The following is a 20,051-nucleotide window of genomic DNA, read 5'->3' on the forward strand; positions in this document are numbered from 1 at the left end:
GAGAAAATATTCCCCAAAGTCAGCCTTGCAGGCCACTTCAGTAGAAAAGAACGATGGTTTGGGATGTAGCAAAATAGGTTTATAGAGTTTTGTATGCTTGATTAAAGACAAGAAGGAAAGGCCAGGTCCAGCCTCAAACATATGGCTGGAAGGAACCATGGTGATGGCCAGTTGCAGGTCTTCCCAGCCCTGGGCAGCAGAACCATGTGACTTTGGGTCTGGGTGATCATGGTGGGAGAAAAGCCCAAGGTGTGTGTTGGAAGGGGTGTCCAAGGTTAGGAGTGTAAAAACCTTTGATCTCTGCAGAAGGTCTGATGTAATCTGTCCCACCAGCATTCCCAGTTTCTAGAGAAAAAAATACAATGGCTCTTAACTTAATTTTTATTATGGAGTCCTTAAAGAATATCCTGAAATCTTTGCATTCTCTCTCTTGATGTAAGGGCGCTTTTGGACACACAGTTTCAGGGGTTTCATGGCTCTGGAGCATAAATTCCCAGGGGATCCAAGAACCTCAAGTGAAAACCTCCTGATCCATAGTTTATGTCAATGCCTGTCCAAAGTCACACTGCTGGTTAGTGACAGAAAGAGATCTTAAATCTCTGTGCAGAACACTTTTAGAAGACCTTGAAGTCTGTCACTGAAAGACAATTAAGATAATCCAAATCTGGGAGCTTAATGTAGCTGAGCTTAAATATCAGTATAACATCTTACCTGTCTGAGAGTCAAATGAAAAGCAAAAGTCTAAAACGCATTAAGCACCTGCTATGGAAAAGACAGCTCTAAACACAGAACAAAGCAGCCAGCCAGTCAGATACCAGCCCTGCCCTTGGGATATCTCCGCTCTAACTGCAGAGCCAGGAAAGGCACAAGTACTAATTATTATAAGTTGATGCTTAATGAGCATTATAAAGGTTATCTTGAACTCTGGAGAAACTGTGCTAAATAAATTATTAACTTTAATACTATAAATAGTGTTAAACCTTCATGTCGATGAATAATTAAAGGTGCTTCCGTTACAGAAACTCAAAGCTCAGGGACCCCGATTTAGCTGTTCTTGGAGCACTGTTCCAGCTTCCACTGTGGCTCTCACATGTCACATGTCCCTGCAGGGATGCACACACCCTGACTCCTGCTTGGCCTGTGGGAGAGAAGAGGATAAGCCTGTGGAGCTAGGACAGGACTATCCAGCGGCAGTGCTCGGTAAATATTTACAATGTTTGCTGCACTCCTTTCTTGTGTCAAATCCCAGAGATAATCAGAAAAACCAAAACTCATGCTCATCCTGTATGCTGCTAAATAAATATCCAGCATACATATGGGGAAGCTAGATATGGAGATGTGAGGAAGGAGCTGCCACACTTTGTTCTAGAGAAAAGGTAACCGGCACCACCCTATTTTTGAATATCCTATTTTTGAACAAGGTAGGAGAGGATGGAACATTTGGCTTGGGGAATGACAGGGGCGTGGCTCTCTCTCAGTCCTCTTAGCCTGTGGGGAGTGGATTAACTGGAGGTGGTGGTGGGGGGCATACGACTCTGTATTCTGGCCAAACAGTTGTGAAGGAACGACATCCTTTAGAGTTCTCCAAGGCTGTTGGAAAACCTCTTGGCCTTTAACAAAAAGTGAAGTTCCAAGTATATGAGAAGGTATTGGAGGAATCCACTCTCCAGATCGGCAGTCAATTGAGTTGGCCCCTAAAAGCGCATGTGTTAGAAACTTAAGTCCCAAAGTTGAATGTGATGGAGATGAAGTCTCTTAGGAGGTAATTTGGGTTAGCTGACATGTAATGATGAGGCTACCACGGTTAAATTGGTGCCGTTTTCTTCCTTTGAAAAAATACTGATCCAGGTGAGAGAGAAGGGTTCTGCATCTATGTCCTGCTGACCTGGAGCTCAGGTTGCTTTGGCTTCTATGCACAGGGATTGGAGACCATGCAGCCCTGTTTCCTTTCCTCTTCACTCACTGCTGGGCCTGGTTAGGCTCAGCTGTCCCGGGAATCCAGGTCTCTAGGGCAGCTGGCTGAAGCCTCAGCAATCCCTCTTCCTACCGCACTGAGGGATCTGCAAGCTTTCGGTACTGGGACAGGAGTTTACACTCCTATATGACATCTCATCTCCCATCTGAGGAGGTAACCCTGGGAGATAGGCCTGAGATGGAGAGAAATGCCATCCTCTTGAACATTTCTGATCAAAAGTTTCTTTTCTGTGAAAATACCCCAGTACCATAGGAATCCAAACACAATGCTGGCCAAATTGAGCCCAAACCCATGTAGGAGGGACAGGAAGAGGGGCAAGGAGAGACATGCATGTTGTGAGTGTCACTGGGGCAGAACTACATTGGGTGATTCATGTTTAAATCCTTTTCTCTTCCCAGGGGCAAGACAGGCAGGAAATTTCCTGCTAGTGTTTTTAAAGTGCAATTTCCTCTTCATTCAGATCTATACAGATGGGCAGTGTGTGTACAAGTATCCCCAGCACGTTTGGCCATTTGTGCAGTGAAGACATTAGAGAGAAAATTTGCTTTTAATGAAAAGTTGAAAAAAAATTCTTGACTTTTATAAGACTGAACAAACTTGCAAAATGAGTCAAAAAAATTGAACCCATTTAGTTAACCACTTTCACAAGCTCTTTCCTCTCCAAAATAACAGGTGGAAGCTGTTGGCACATGTACCTGGTCCAGTGAAGATATCAGCACATAGCCAAGGTGTACCCCTTTACACTGTACCCCGGGGGCCCTCCGACTCCTGCAGGTGCGGCTCTACCATCCAGGAAAAACCTTCTTCCTGCCAGTCTCATGGAAGCTTTAAGCAAATGGTTCGCTGCTCTGTAACTGCATGCTTTAAGGGTTTGCTTTCCAGCTTTTTGGGGATGGTTGAGGAATTCATACTTGAAAGGACAGGATTCAACTGAATAAAGGAAACTGGGGTATCTAACGACTTGGGAAAAGATATCACAGTTCTGAGGGACACTGCTAGATACATTTTTGTACTTTGACTATGACCTGGGCCAGACAATTTCGGTAGCAGAAGTCTGGAAAAAGGAAATTCTTGGGTCAACACAGTGCTGCACAGAACACACCCTGCTGAGTGGCTGGGAATGAACTCGGAGAAGTCCGCAGGTGTATCAAGAGTCAGCAGCGACTGTAACGTGGTACACTATACCACTTTTTTATGTCACATGGAAGGCTAGAGCAGCATTTCATGCTACTTCTGTGTCCTAAACAATTCCGGTTCTACACTTAGCTCAAGTTAGCACCTCCCTGTACCCCAGCTGTGGCCTTGCTGAGTATGTTTCCCCAAGATTTTGTGGCTCTTGGGCCCTCATTTTTCCCACTAGCTTGATTGAATTGGCGAAGGTACACAGTTCTCTGAGACACACACCTGGCAGGGCAGGTGATACGGAACACCTCTAGCAGGAGGAAGCAAGGGCAACCTGTTCTTTGGTTTCTTCATGTGTAATGGAGCCTTTGAAACAGCTATAAGCACTCGGTGAAGCATGTGTGCGCATCATGAGCACCTGTTGCACTGAGGAAGTGTGCAGAGAGCTCCGGGTCCTCTCTCTGTGGCACAGCAGGACACAGTCAAGGGGGTGAGGAAGATCCAGGAGACTCTGTTTTGTGGGTTAGACTTTATCCTTCTCTTGCTGTCATCATGTGGAAATAGGAAGTTCTAGGAGAAAATGTACTTCTTAACCTTTTATTGAGACAGGACCTGAGAGCCAAATAAAAACCCCTGTCCTCCTCTAGATAGATAAGAACAAATCCACCATCAAGAAGCAGGGAGCCCTTTCAGGTCATTGAGTATGTGCTATCCAATATCGGTAGGTATACAAGGCTCACATAGACAGAGGTGAGTATTCGCCGCAACCTCGGGGCAGTGAGCTCTAAGCACATCTCAAGGTGGGACAATGCCTGCATCCCAGGCTGCTCTGCTCACTGCTGCAGTTCCCTGAGCCCCTTCACACCTCTGAGGCCTTGTACCCACTGTATGTCCAGCACAGAGTTCCCTGTACCCCCTGCTGTGATGACACTGCTCCCATCCTTCAGATTTCCTACAGCTTGCTCTTCAGTGGCAGACTCTCAGCAGTGTGGGCCACTCCCCACCCTGTCCCTGCCACCTTTGCTTCGTTGAGTCACCAGGAGACAGTGGATCCTTTGGAAGCACAACACTAATTTCTCCATCTTTTGATCCCCAGGGCACAGATTATGCTACTTGGATGGTTAGTGTCTTAGTCACTTTGGGCTGCTGTAACAAACACTATTGACTGGGTAATTTATAACAATAGAAATACATTGCTTACAGTTCTGGAGGCTGCCAAGTCCAAGGTCAAGGTGCTGACGGATTCAGCATGTGAATCCCTGTTGCATTCTCACATGGCAAAGAAAGAGAGGTGAAAAGGCTTCCTCAGGCCCTATTTAGAAGAACATAAATCCCTGTCCACCTCCTAAGTGCACTATCTCTTACTACATATCAGATATTAAGTTTCAACAGATGAATTTGGCTGGAGAAGGGGGTCACAGGCATTTGGACCATGGAAGTCAGTGTGTGGGAAGTTTGTTGACTTGATATTTGCAGAGTTGCAATAGGCCCAAGCTCACAGGAAAGAACAGGAAATGGGGCACACCTGGCTGAGAAGAGTGGCTAGTGGGAGGTAGAAGAGGCAACACCGATCTTCTGTGATCTTTATATCAATGGATTCGTGGTTAAAGGGGAAGCTTGAAAGCCCAAGTTAGGTCTAAAACCTGGCTTCTAAACTTTTGTGCAGCCTTGAGCAAGTTACCTGGTCTCACTGATCCTCAACGTACTCATTTGTAAAATGGTAATATTAATCTTCTTCTTTTTTGGCAGAGTGTAGACAGTGTGTGCGAGAGAGATGGATCTGCTTCTTTTTTGGCAGAGTGTAGACAGTGTGTACAAGAGAGATGGAATCACAGTATCTGACATGTAAACAAGCACCCAATAAATAGTAGTGAATAACACTTAGCTTAATAATAACCCTCATCTGTACAATGGGCATAAAAAATAGCTCTTACCTTTTAAAATCCAATGCATACAAAATGTGGAACTAACTGCCACACATGCTGAGTGCTTATTAACATTACATCTCCAGAATTCTTAAGGCCCCAGACCTCACCTGATCTTTGCAGACATGCTACACTACCCCAACTTTGCAGAAATATACTAACCCTATCTCCCAGGTCCAATAATACCTCCCCCAATGACACACACACACTACAAAATAGGTCAGCCAATGGCACCATTAGACTTTATCCAGCCAGCCTGAGTTGCAGGCACAGCAACAATGCCCATTGTCAATGACCCCTTCAATCCTACTATAGCTCCATAAGGTAAGAATTGTTTTATCCTGGCCCTGAATCAAGGCTGGCAGCTTCCTGACACTTCTGGTTTCAAGCAGGAGCCTAAAGAGATGTCTTTCTATGGTCTGTTGGCCATTTCAGAACTTGGGCAGTGAAATGGTCAATTCATTAGAAAGAAACAGCTTGAAGCACCCCCCACCCTGTGAGTGGCTGTGAATGTGGCAGGCTCTGGTGGCCCAAGATGGAAGCCACCAGTGTTTTCTGGGACCCGAGCTGTGTTGGAACCTGAAGCACTGGGAAACAAGCAACCCCTTCTCCCTGTCTGTTTTGTTTTGTTGAACTTCAATATACATGAAAGTATGGACAGCTATTTGAGAGAACGAGAGACTCTACGACAGCCGTCAGTGACTTTCCTATTGTCTGGTTTTGAAGACCTCAAACGCCTTCCTTATTCTATTTGGATCAGTTTTGTACTATGTTGTTTTGTATGTGAAGACACGGACAACTATTCAGAAGAAAACAAGAGACAATATGATAGACAGTGAAGATCTCAGGTTGTTTAGCATTGAAATTTACATCTTACATTGCTTTCTTATATCCTACTTTGTTCTGTTTAATTTTAACTCCTTTAAAATAAAAATTTTTAAAAAGAATTATTTTTTCTTCAACTTCCCTAGGTTGCAGGATGAAGTCATGTGCTCCAAGTTACATAGCCATTACAAAGATTGCAAAGCCAAAATTACATTTGAGTATGGTGATGTATGCCTGAAATTCCAGAATTTGGGAGGCTGAAGCAGGAGGACTGTGAGTTTGAGGCTACTGTGGGCTAAAGCCAGGAGGCAAATGCAGAGTGCTCTGTGTTGCCAGGGTTGCTGTTGCTCCCATCACAGCTGTACAAAGTGAAGCCACCCTCTGCCCCATCATCTGTAGGAAAGAGGGCTGAGGAAGATTCCAGAAAAGTACAATGGGGAAGCTTTCCCCAAAGTTATCCCCAACAAGGGGCATGTAAGCCCTGAATGTCTGCTGAGGGGTCTTGACAAATCACATGTGATTGGTATTCCTTGTGGTTCCATTGAAGTCGACACTGATGCCAAATCCTGCTTCAAAATCCATACTTTAAGTTAATGGGAAGAATGTGTACAGGCTGTGTCCTCCCAAGGATAGTTTGAACAGTGGCTCCTAAAGATGCATTGAAGTCTTAACCCCGAACGCCTGCAAATGTGACCTCGTTGGGGCATTGCAGGTGCAATCAAGTGAAGACAAGTTTGTATGGATTAGGGTGGCATTGCTCTGATGAGCTGTGTCTCATGTGCAGACTCAGACACACAGGAAGATGACCATGGAAAGACATAGGCAGAGAAAGCTTGGAGTGATGCAGCTATACACCCAGAACAGTCAGGATTCCTGTAGCCAGAAGCTAGGGAAGAGCAAGGGCAGACTTTTCCCCAGAGCCCTCAGGAGGCACACACCCTTCCCTCAATTTCAAACTTCTGGCTTTTACAACAGTAGAGACAGACTTTCTGTTGTTTTATGCCACTCAGTGGGAGGTCATTTGACACAGCAGCCTTATGGCAACTGACACAGAAGGGAAATACTGAGGTCACCTTGGAAACCATTTCATCTAATGTGTCTGGCAGATAGGGAAACTGAGGCCCAGACTTGTGCACATGCCAGGGAGCTCAGAACACAGTCACTTAACAGAGGTCAGGAGAAGTGGCAGCTGGGTGTTCTCAGGTCCTTTATGCACAGATCAATGCTGGTCCACCAAACACAGTGACTCTTCTGCCCAGTGGGGATGAAAGCGGAGAGCCTGCTACAGCACACTCTAGGAGAAGGCACCCTTGGGCTTTCCCACAAGCCAAGCCAGAGCCTCTCTCAGCTCAAGCCCCTCCCTGAGCAGACTGAGGCCTGCGGTCAGAGCAGGTTTCTCTGTTCACATGCTGTGAGAGGCCGGTGTGGGATAATGTATAATGTGGTTATGCATTTGAAAGTCTTCCATATGAAATGAGGTTGGTACAATCACCTCGACTTGGCACTTGCCTCTCTTAAATTGAAATATTGAATATATCCAAAGAATTGTGGGGAGCCACTAGAGCTCTTCAAGAGATTTCTAATGCACCAATGAGCCCAGCCTTCTAAGGTCACCTCTTCTCCTCTCAGTCAGTCTTGTAAGAAAGGGGTCCCGGCCTCGTGGTGCTAACTGGGAATGCAGCAGCTGCTGACAGATTACAACTCTACAAGAAACCTCTAAAAATCAGCCCTCTATCCCACTTAGGAAAGTGCACTTTGTGGAGGTGAATTCAACTACACACACAGTTATCTCATCTAATTAATTGTGTAGGAGTAGATACAATCCCACCCCAGTGTCCACACACTGCCCTTTTCATGCATTCACATGTTAATAAATTTTCACATACATGCATGAACTGTTTATTTGGAAAATTCACTCTAAGTAGTTGAGCCTTTGATTTGATTTTATGAGATTTTATCTTTTAAAACTACTGCCAGTCATATTTTCTTCCAGAAGCTTTTTTTCTAGCCTGGAGATAGCTGAAAGAATAGAGGTACATGGTTGTACCCTGACAGCTTTACTTTTCTTTTCTAATTTTACTCAAAGGAAAAGTTAGCTGCCCTTATTTTCAAGAGGAGGGAGAATGCTAAGTTGCCCCACACCTGGGGAAACTTCCAGAAAAACAGATGTCACATAGGATGCTACTTTCTAAGGCACTTTGGGTAAGGAAGATCGTTCATCTTGATTGAATTGATTAGATTCTTGAGGAAGACAAGTATTTTGACAGAGGTCTAGGTCTCCTCCATTAATTAAGCTCATTGCTGAGACTGTTTTTCCCATCTATGCACAGGGCAGCTAACCTCTGTGTTCCCTAGAGGGCTTAAAATGGAGAACTTTCAAGATGGGAGTCCTATAACTGCCATGGCTTTTCCCAGTTTCCTTCCCTATTCCCCTCTCCTACTCCCCAGCCCTCTCTACAAGGCAGGTGATAGCTTTACAGGAATAGCCATTGGGCCCCTGCCTGTAGAGGGCCATGAGGATGCTCTGGGAAGGAACTGACCCCTGGGGGCTGCGAGGATGGGGATGGTAAGGCTGAATCTAGCCCATTGACCCTTGCCCACGCTATGTGCCCTGGATAAAAACAGTGGGCCGCTTCTTCTTTCACAAATGGGAAGGAAGGTGAAGGGAGATAAAGAAAAGAGGCAGTAAAAAGAATGGAGATGTGTTATGTGTGCACAGAAGTTCCTCAAACGTAAGCATTATGTGCTGCAAACATGCACTGATAAAAAACTTTAAAAAATAAAATGCTATCTCCATTACATACATTATTATAATCACTAAAATTTAAAAAACATCCACTTGGCCACCTCTTCTCCACCGACCAAAGCTCAGTTAACCATAAGCCCCCCTTGGGAAGACTTCTGGCCTCGCATTGGGGTCACACCGTACCATAGGTCAGATCCTGCAAAATCAGTTTCCCAAGGCACGGAGGGCACTCTGAAGGCATGTAGGTGCCAGGGAAGAATAGGAGGAATACATTCCTCCCCCTAAACCAGGAATGCTCCCCAGGTGTCTTGTAGACAGTTGACAACACTGCGTAAGTTCAGCTTCTATGTTTTGAGGTGACCAGTGAATCACAATTGGAGTCTTATACTCATGTGCTCTGCTCTTCTCCTCCTTTTCTGGCATCCCTCCAACCTCTGTCCCTCCAACCTCTGGCATCACTCTCTATCCCAGAATTGCCTGGGCTCAGTCAAGAGCCTATAATGTGACCACCTTCCTCCCCAGAGGACCTCTAAGTTGCTTCCATGACATCTCAGTCAAGGGGTTCCCAGGCAAATGTTGCTTCTTGATTGCTGGAGAACACAATAAAAATTCTTGATAACAATGCTTCTACTCTTAAATACAAAACCAGCTCTTTACAAAGACCTTCAGAAGGGCCAAGAATATGCCCTGACTATGGAGAAGGAATCACTTTATCCCAGCGATTCTTAAGTAGAGAAACCCCCAATTGACTTGGCTGCTGGAGTGTGAAATCATTTACACAGTGGCCCAGCAGGGAGGTCACAGCATTGGAGTCCAGTCTGCTCTTGGTAATCACCGCCTCTACTCTGGCAGAGCCAGTGCCACGGGGTCAAGGCCAAAGCTGATTTAGGTCATTAGTGCACCTGGGGCTGGAGAGGAAGGACAGATTGATCTGGATAAAGTAGTGTTGCAAAGAATACTTTTGAGAAATGTCGGGACTAGAGTCCTTTTTTTTGTGGAAACTCAAACCAGCTTGGTGGAAAATGGACTCCCATGGCTAGCAGGCGAGACATCCTGAGAAGTCTGAGTAGAGGCCGAGAATACCCATTTATGGAGGGTTCTCACTGGAGGATTCTCAACATAGCAAGTGGCATTGAGGTACCCTTCTCACAGACCCTCATGGCCTGTGCAGCTATGGAATAAGTTGCCATGTCAATTGTCTTAACCTGTTGATTAAGAACCACCAGTCTTTTATCAATTTATGCCTTCTACAAATTTTTACTGAGTGCTTATTAGGTGTTATACTAGGTACCAGGGAGACTATCTAAAATTTAAAATGTGAAACATGAGATTGCCTACAGAAATGAAACAGGATGAGCGAGAAGAGGGATGTCATGGTTAGAGACAGAATGGTCAGGAAAGAGGTGACATTGGGTCTAAGACAATGAAAAGGAGCCCAATATGCAAAGAATGGAGAGAACAAGATTCCAGATAGCAATACAAATACCATGAGTTATGAACAGTTCCATGTGGTTGGATCCTGTAGCAAGGGCAGCTGGTAATGTAAGCATGGAGCTATAGACAGGGCCCAGATTCTGAAGGTTCTTGTGGGCTGTGGCAAGGAGATGGGATTTTATTTTAAAAACAATGGGAAGCTACTAGAATGTTGTCAGGAGGGGTGTCATTATTGGGTTGACTCAATGGAAGCATATGTCAGTGTGGGACCTCCATTTGTCTCTTTCAAATGTTGAGAATTTTTTGTAAGCGTAGACCAAAGGAGGGAGTAAAAACTCTGCTAATGAGTTATGGCGGTAGATACAGAGACCAGAATCCTATTTTACAATGACAAGCGCTTTGAAATGCCTGGAAAATATTCCCAACTGATTCCTGACTCTAGGGCTGCTTTCAGCTCACTTGAGCAATAATGAAGGTGGCCCTTATCAGGCTGAGTTTGAGCCACCTTAATTAGACCCAGATTCTCTATCTTTAAATTGGTCTTACATCAAAGGTAGAGTTATAATTGCAGGTGATGTATTTGTGAGCTGTATTGTTATGTAGAATGCAGCTGCCAGCAGGTTGTGTTGGGATTATTGAAAAGCAATTTGCAGGAGAGGTCTACAGGGGGAAGATAGCTCACCTCACTAAGCCTAAAGGAGAAAAAAAAGGAAGCAGTAGATAGCTGGAGGTCTTGGAAAAGCATGTTTAACAAGAGGTATTTAAAAAAAACTGCAGTATTTTACCAGCTCTATTTTGTGCGCACATCTGGCTTAAGCTGCTCCTGGCTCTCAGACACAGGGTCCTTAAGGTCTATGTTGTTACAGTTGCTGGTCTGCATTTGATATGGCTGAGGGATTGGCTTGCAAGGGTCAAAACAGGTTATCAGGAAGGCTCAGGCAGCTGGAGACAGTTCCCTGGCTATTCACCAATTCCCCAGCCTAAGGATTGGAATCAGGCGATTTTAGGCATACATGGTACTCAGAGAAAGCGCTAGTCTTGGGCTGATTCTATAACAGTTCCGCCATGAGCACACAAGGGCTGACATCTCTTTGACATACTAATTTCAGATCCTTTGGGGAAATAGTCCCAAATAGGATGCAGCAACATGCATGGACTTGGAGAAAGAACGTGATCCTATGTGAAATCAGACAGACATCAAAGCCAAATACCGCATGTTTGCCCTCACTTGCAGAAGCTAAAAAAATCAAGCTCAAAGTAGTAGAAAACAGAATGGTGGTTATCAGAGACTGGGGTGGGAATAGGAAGATGATGGCCCAATATGAAGCCTCAGTTAGACAAGAGAAATGTGATTTTATTTTCTTTGAAAAGCGGTAATGAAGCTGTATTTACCGACCTTCCCTTTTCTTCCACGTTATTGCTTCTGGATCTGTTTGGTAGTGTGAAATAGTTTTCACCGCATACTCTGACCACTGGGGTCACAGACGAAGTTGTATTGTCTACAAGTATGTCTACGGCTCACCCCAACAACTGATTGCTCCACTGAGTTGGCCAATGAGGGTGAGGGGTCACCATCCGCTGGAGATTTGGAAATGCCCCATGGTAGAACTAAAATTTTCATATCCAACTGTTTCTTTTGGAGGTGAACAGTCTTGGTCTCTAGGGAGGTAGGTGACCTCTCACCTCTTAAATTGAGATAATTTCCCCCAGCAGGAAGGCAGCTTTGTCTCCAAAGGGCTTAGGCTCAGGGAAGGAGAGGTCAAGTTGGTCACCAAAACCAGGGAATTCAAGCCTTGACTGCAGACCATATTCAGTATTCTAATCAAACTAGCTCATCTGATTCCAATTATTTTTCCATCCTCTCCAAGGGCACTGGGCCATAGGGTAGGCTGATGACCTGTGAAATTTCAATTTTTAAAAATGAAACTGGTTTTGATTTGGGAAAAAACTCATTCCTCTGGTTCTATGTGGACACGGCAAAGGCAAGAAGAGCTGCATGGAGACTGGGTCACATTTGATGACCAGTTCTCTCCACTTCCACTCTTGGCAGCATGCAGGCCAAATGTCTATGTCCAAGACACACAAGGCACTCTCTTGTGACTTGACAGAGAAGTTGTCTGCAGCCCCAGAGCTGTCTTGGTCCTCCTGATGGAGCCTCAAGTGCAATCAGCATGGAGCTATGTGAGGCTGGGCCATCCAGCTGTCCGAGGACACGTGTGTGTGCCAGACCAGAGGAAACTAACTGAGTACCTAGGGTGCCAAAATCTCTACCTCTTGCTTTTTTTGGCTCTTGTTTGTGGTTGATCTTGAGTGTGTTGTTTGTGGAAGCAGGAAGATGGTCTTGAACTTCCTGGTCAGTCAATAAGACAGAAAAGAAAGCACGTGAATGAACCCAGGCTGGCTCCCTGGTAGAAACTCACTTCGATCTTGGACTCGGGCACTGACTCTGTAGGACACCTGCGTGCCTTTGGTCTTACCTGGTTCACCCTTCCTCAGAATATGGCTCAGCTCACATGTGAATTCTGTGTAAAGGCACATACACCAGCACACAAGGTGTGATCAAACACTACAGTGAATATAAAAAACATTACACCAAAAAAATTGCCATGAACCCTCTGAGAGTATTCAAGATTACTCTAAATATACCGATCCCATTGTTCTTGCCACTTTCTGCAGGAATTTTGGAATTTCTCTTCTGGATGTATTTAGTTTCACTGTCATAGCTTCAATGTCCCGAACCAATTCAAGATGTTACCTTTCAGGGTCATTTTGACTTTAGGAAAGAGTCAGAAGTCACATGGTGTCAAATCTGTTGAATAAGGCAGATGAGGACAAACTAATGTTTCTTAAGCCTGCCTTTTTGTTAGTTAGTACTCAGTAGCAGCATTCACTGTGTTTTTTTTCATACTTCCTGAAGACACTCAGGAAAGAGGACTTTTAGGGCTACCTCAGGAGTGAGAAGACTGCTGGGATCAGCGTGTGCAAAGCCAGGGGAGTATTTTAAGTGGAACAATGGCCATGTGTCTTGTACTATAATAAATTTTAAAAATTTAAATATTTACTGTATACTTTGATCATATCTTATATATGGTCCTTAGAAACACTATACTGAATTAAAAGAAAGAAAAAGAAAACAAGAAAATTAAAAAATGAGACAAATGAGACCTTATAATGTTCATAAATTAAAAGAATATGCACATAAAATCAAAATACATATAATACAGAAAAATCACATTAAACATTTGACGAGCTGCCTATCAGAGGACAAGAACGAACGCAGGACTTAAAAGGAAGAAACAAGCAAATGAATGTCTGAGACAATCCATCAATAGTGATGAAGTGCTATGAACTCAATTCTTGTACGATGGACTCAGCCTCTTGAGCATGTCTAAAGGAAATAACCGAGAGTAATGTAATTTTAATAATACTTGATTCCAACATTGAGGAGCTGAGTAATGTCATAGTGCCAGAAGATCATAGCCCAGGGACGCATCTTCCAGAAGATGATAGCTACAAAAAGGGCTGCTTTCTTTTTCTCTAACCAAAGGCTTTTCTCCTCTGCTTGCTGATGGGAGTTACTGCAGAGCCAGGTTCACCTGAGCTCTCTTTTCCTCATCTGTAGATTGGGGCAATGCTAGTACTATACCTCCTCTGAAGGTTGTAGGGGATGAGGACATGCTGGACTTGCTGTCAGCATGGTGCCTGCCCCTTAGTAAACGCTCCAGCACCATCATGGTCATGATCATCTTGCTAAGAACAATAACACAATAATAATCATACTGATGATGATCATAAACTTAACCCAGAGTATGTTTTTCAAGTTCTTCAGCACACCTCACTCAGAAGGTTCACTTTAGAGTCATGTTGAAGATGTTAATGTCATCAGAGAACAAAAACTTAATGGAGTCAGAGACATCTTCTGGGATTCTGGAAAATGGAATACTCTTTGCCTCTTTCTAAGTCTCCTAAAACCCTACAAAGCTGGGCCATAGCAACAGGTGGCCTAGGAGCCTTATCTGTCCAGGACCTCATCAAGAAGGAGGAGTCAGGAGAGAGAAAAGAATCACATGCAGATACTGCAAGTGAGTAAGGGACGGTGAGTGACCACACAAACTCATCATAGTGTCCACACTCTTTGAGGGGCTTTATGTTACTTTTAATCATAGTACAAGACTATCATGTGGATGTAGTTATTGTCCTCATTTCATAAACAAAACAGCCAGTGCACAGACATCCTTGGGGACTCTCCCAAGTTGCACAGCCTGGAAGTATTGGAGGAAAGACATGAATGTGCTTGCTTTTGCCATTGCCTTGAACTCCAGTCCCGGAGGCCATGCGTCTCCTCAAGACAAGACTCTGCCACAGACTTGAGGCAGGTTAGCACTCATCCCTTAACCCAAGATTAAGAAAAGGGTCTTATGCCTGAGGGCTGTGGAGGAAGAGGGGGCTGTGGAGTCTGCAGCCAATGGCCATACCATATGAATTTAAAGATTTGGCCAACAGCAGCTCTCTGTGCTCACACTTTCAGCTGGGGGCTGGGGAACTTTTCAGAGATGCCAGCAGCTCAACTAGGGCTCCACTCTCTTTCAGCTAATTCACCTGGGCACCCTAGAGTTCACCCTGCTTCCAAGTGACTCTGAGGCCCACCCTTCATCAGGTACAGAGAAGAGTTCAGCACAGAAGAAGCGGGGAATGGTGGAATTAGATCCAGATGAGCCTCACTCTCAAGGCTGAGGCCAATCTGTACCAAGAAAAGTCAGGACAGAGTCAGGTGCCTACTGACACTGTACTTAATCCATCTCTTCCATGCGCTATGTTCCCTTTTTTCCCATCATCCTGTTACCCTCCATGTGGAAGCACATAGAGAAGACAGAGCCACAGTTCCTACTGAACCTAGATAAAAATTTAATATCCACATGTAAGAATCCAATTTGTCCAAGGTGCCTTGGAAGGATTCTTCTTCCCAAAGCCTCCCCTCGCCTCTCCCAGGAAGACTGAGAACTGTCTTAATTTTCCTGACTTCTCTTTTGCTCTGTTTTGCAAATGGCTGTAGAATCTCAAACCCTGATTTGTGAAGTTTGTAGGATGCGAACCACTAGCTCTCATTTAGTTTTAAAATTATAATGCCAGTCAATGGCAAGTCATAAATCCATTAAAAAATGTGCTGAAATTTATGATCTCTATTCCTGGGGTTCCTGGGGGAGCTCATAGATTCATAATTTTTATATAATATTAAGGGATGTTTCCAAACTCTTGAGACCTGTCCTTGGACCACAAGCATGCACACACATTTGCCCACCACTTCCTCTGTTGTCACCATTTTATTTTTATGGTAGTTTCTCTTAAACACCTAATAGGCAGCTCCACTGGCTCACTTGCAAAATCAGTGCTGTGGCTCATAAGTGACCTCTTGCCTGGGAATTATCCAAACTGGCCAGCCTGAAACCATTTTCTGGGGTGGTAGTAGGAAGAAGCGTAGGGAGATTTTTTATTTGTTTTTAATTTAACATCTTTGCCTTTGTATATAGAGAAGAGACAGATGTGCCATCTGCCAAGAGGCTTCTCCAACTTTCTGAAGTTGGAGAGGTTTGGGGATGAATGGAGAAGAAGCTTTAATGTGCAATCTCCCCTGAAGATTGTACTAGGACATGCTCTTCTTCAAAGGCTACTTCGAGGGAAGAACCACGTGCCATATTTACAAATCATTATTTCTTGGGGATATGCAACAATCTTTGTAGACACTTTCCTGTTCCTTCATCCCCATTTCTTGAGGGGTCTAATATTTCATTACCTCTATATTTTTAATCTTCTTATGTCTAAGTACCATATAGTCAGTCTTGAGTTATTTTTAAATTCCATCTTGATTTTTATCCTTTAATATGAAGGCTCTGACCCATTTACATTTATTATAATTGTTCAGCCACTTGCATTTATTCAAGCTGTTTTCATTATGTTGCTTCATCTTTCAAATCTTTCTGTCCCAGCTTGCTTTGTGTCAAGCATAAAAACATTTAGTTGCATTTTAATCTCATATAAAGGGTACACATTGAATCCTTCTTTGACTCCTTTGGGAAATTTTGTCCTTTTGTGTCCTCAGTCTTCCAAAATCTTTATTTTCCTCAGGTCTGGAGATAAGTATGGGAAGGAAAAAAGCTGTGCTCTGAGTCAAGAAGGGAATAGCATGTTGGTCCTCTAGTCTTTCTGCCCACATAGGAGTAGAGGGGAAGAGGAAGACATGAGATCAGAAAAGCAAGAAGCCAAGAAGGGAAGAAGACGTGGCTTAAAGATCTACGAGATGGAGCCTGATAAACATCATAACCCCAACCATAGAACTTTTTCTACCTATTTGGCACTCTTGTTTTGGAAGCAGATGGCCGCCAGCCTTCTGAGTCTCTGGGACTGGTGATAGAGTTGGCTTCCTCTCTTCTCTCCCTCAGCTCTCTGGACTTTTCTCTCCCATGACTGTGGCTAATGACCAGTCCTTGGCACCCAATCCTGTGGTATCCAGATGTCATCCATTGCTTGCAGTTTCTAGGATATCTGGCCAGCCTGCAGCTTTGACTGGCCCACCAGACTAGTGGCTACACACTTGCCCTCAATTTGGCCAGGCTGTAGGAACAAGTGGCCAGGGTAGTCTGTGTTAAACAGATTATGGGTATGTGTGGCCCAGCCAAGAGCTCTTTAGACCTGCTCTGAGAGACACAGCCCATAACAAGCAGCTGTGAGTTGTTCCATTCTTATGCCTTTATCCAGAGGCCAAGAGTTTCACAGTTCTTTTAATGGAGGAAGAGTAGCCCCATGCCTTGGTCTTCCCTAGCAGTCTGGAAGAGCTATGCATGCAGAGACAGATGCTTTAATGGACAGCACAATGCTCAGAGGCTTCTAGCCAAGCCAGGTTGCCCGAGTTGCTGAGCTCGCTCACATAGGAGGGCACCGTGCCGTGCCAGTCAGTCTGGGCTCCTTTGTAACTTCATGTCTTTACTCAGACAGAGGCTTTGCTTTGCTCCAGTGATTGTTGGAGGCAACGGCTTGTGGGGTGGCTTAGTCAAGACACAAGACACCCTCAGACCAGGCAGGGGAGGCTCGACAGTTGCTGGCCACTGGTAGCAGTGAGGAGGGGACCCCTACTGGTGGTACAGTGCAAAAGGTATTTATTAGAGACAGGGAGGGTGAGTGTTGGGAGCCTGACTGCATCCAGACAGAGTTCCTGGCCTTCAGATGCCAGGGATTGAGGGCAATGGGACTTAGACAAGGACACTAGAAAACCACAGCAGAACAGAGCAAGGGAGAAGAACCCTGGAGGAGCAGACTGGATGTCACCCCGAGAGTAGCTGGGGGTGATGTGGGCTTCAATTTCCCTCACATCTGAGTTTAAATCTCTATTCTCTTTCTGTCTGTATGTTGTGCAGCTTTTTGGTAAGGCATTTTAGTCCCTCATAAACCTACTTTATAGGATTTTGTGACTATAAAACTGATGATATCTGAATGGGGGGTGTTGAAATATTCTGTCCAATTCAAGAGGATATTAAAGATCTTTGCAATGTAAAGAACACACAACAAGCCCTTTGTTCAGCATTACATTGCACTAGGCAGAACATATAGTAAGTACTCAATAAACAAATGAAAGCTATTATTATTTCTAGGAGAAGTGCTTAATTCCAAGACCTCTTCTGCCTCCTAAGAGACCAAAGAGAAAAAGATATTTAAGGAGAGAATGAAAGGCAAGTTAGTAAAAAGGGATAAGCCCAGAACTTTTGTTTGGCAGGTCAGAGGCACTTTCATGGAGTCAATAGATATTCAGTTGCCATTGGCCAGGCATCGTGAGATGCAATGGTGAAAGAGGCAGAAGCAACACTATTCTCACTCGCCATCGTGAGGAAGAACAAAGGGAGCCTGGCGGAATATTCTGTCTAATCCAAGGCCCTAGGATCAAACCCACGGCTTCATGTGTGTCAGGCAAGTGTTTCACCACTGCCAAGGTAGTAGTGAGGGCTAGCTAGGGAGAGTATACACAGTGTGCTTAACATTCATTACTGCGTCTTTGCAAGTCTTATCTTTTGCACCTCATTCCTAGAAATTCTACTATGAAGAATCATCCATGTATACATCGAGTATTGCCACATTTCCTGGGACTCCTGGCAAGCCACCACATAACGTGAGGAGCACTTGATCTGCAGAGTTGTGCATCTCCAGGATGCATCTGTTCCTCCCTTGTTGGGCCGCAGTGATGCTGTCCTGTGATTTGGCCACAAGTTTAGGGTGATTCTCTTCTTCTGACCAGTGATAGCTTCTGAAAGGATAAGTGAGCCAACTGAAGACAATGCTGTGTGAGAACAGGTTGGCTGGATGTTTCTGAGAAGTGGTGTCTTTCCTGGAAGGCTTGTAGACACAGTCTTCTCAGGTTATCTCTTGATAGGTGCAAGAGAGAATTTGGCCTTTGCCAGCTACTCTATTTGACTTTGCCAGCTATGCTACAGTCATGGTGGGACCTATGTGAAGATGATGCCACTTGCATAAGAGTGGAGATATGGGAAGAACAAGGGTCTTTGATGATCTCATTAGGGCCCAAAGTCAACTTGGAATCCTAGGTACCTCTGGACTTTCTGCACTTGGGATATTATACATTCTTAAACATTTCTGCTGGTTTTTGGTAGTGAAGATAAAACCCAGCCTTTGCACTAAATTATATGCCTAGCTCCTTTTTAGTTTTTAATTTTGAGATAAATTCTTTCTTTTTTTTCTTTCTTTACTTTTGTTTTTGTTTTTCTGAGACAGGGCTCACTATGCAGTTCAGGCTGTCCATGTGCTCACTTTGTAGCCCAGGCTGGTCTCGAACTTGCAAGGATCCTCTGACCTCAGCCTTCTGAGTGCAGTAATTACCAGCATGCACCATTACGCCCAGTTAGAGACAAGGTCTTTCTAAATTTCACAGGATGGTCTTGAATTTGCAATCCTCCTACTCCAGTCTCTGAGAGTGCTGGGATTACAGGCGAGTGCCACTCACCTGGCATGTTTCACCCATTTGGGATGGATTTCTCTACTATTTTCACTCCAGTATATTCTAACAGAGTTGACAGAATAGAGCCAGACATCTGCTCATGTGATTATACCTCCAGTTGGCTCCATCATCATGTTGGCCCACCACAGAGAAAATGTGTTTAGCTAGACCTCATCCCTGCTGATCTGTTAGGCTGTAAAAGGCTCCTGGGGCTCCTTCTTCATTGTGGATGGAGTTCTACTGGAAACACGACTCATGGTGATACCAAGCTTTTTTCAGGTTTAACAATACCAGCACTTCCTAGAGCTTGCTGTGTGTGCATCAGAGATTCATCTAAGAAGTTTACGTAGTTCACTTAATCTCCTCAACAACCTTATGAGATGAAGTCTCCCAGTCTCTAAATTTTACATTGAATAAACAGACACAGAGACATGCGGCAATTTGTCCAAAGATATACAGCTAAAAGGTGGTAGAAGCTAGATTCAAATTTAGTTTGGCTTCAGAGCCTTGCTTCTCATTTAAGGTGGGTCTATGATCGACAGAGAAAAAGGAAGGGAAGTGGCAGAAAATTCGATTAAAATAGAATTCACTTGAAAGCATAAAAGGCAAAAACACACCTTTAGGATTTTGCCCAGTTGTAGGGAAGGCACGGAGGCTTTGAAGGGTAGAATATTCATTACTAGGCAGTTCACCAAGCTTGTTTTGCCTGTACCTCATCGCTACAATCTCATCTCTGCATCCTTTCACTGTAGCCATCTCCCTTTTTCATCTTTTTGTCTGTGTTAAGGACAAGTGAGACAGCAGCCACCATATCAGAAAACTTCTGTGGCCTCCGCTCATGTTAATGTGTTAAGAATTCCATCTTTTCACTCACTGCTCAGGCAGAAGGGAAACTCTGATGTTATGAAAAGAAGCCCTGTGGAGCATCGCATTTCTCTTCCAAATGGCCCAGGCTCATCCCGCCTTTTTAATTTTGCAAAACATTTATATTGTGTCTCAGATTTCCCATGGTATACCAGTGGGTGA

General features: G+C 44.3%; 1 non-coding gene across 1 annotated transcript; it reads left to right on the top strand.

Moving 5' to 3' along the window:
- Window positions 1-5,363: 5,363 nt before the first annotated feature.
- LOC111758422 (small nucleolar RNA SNORA2/SNORA34 family) lies at window positions 5,364-5,500 on the top strand. Its single transcript, XR_002792597.1, has one exon. It is a non-coding gene; the product is annotated as a small nucleolar RNA SNORA2/SNORA34 family (small nucleolar RNA).
- The last annotated feature ends 14,551 nt before the right edge of the window (window positions 5,501-20,051 follow it).

The sequence above is a fragment of the Cavia porcellus genome, unplaced genomic scaffold (assembly GCF_034190915.1).
Source record: "Cavia porcellus strain 051 isolate PalLab524CR breed Dunkin Hartley unplaced genomic scaffold, mCavPor4.1 scaffold_2, whole genome shotgun sequence".
Taxonomy (NCBI): Eukaryota; Metazoa; Chordata; class Mammalia; order Rodentia; family Caviidae; genus Cavia; species Cavia porcellus.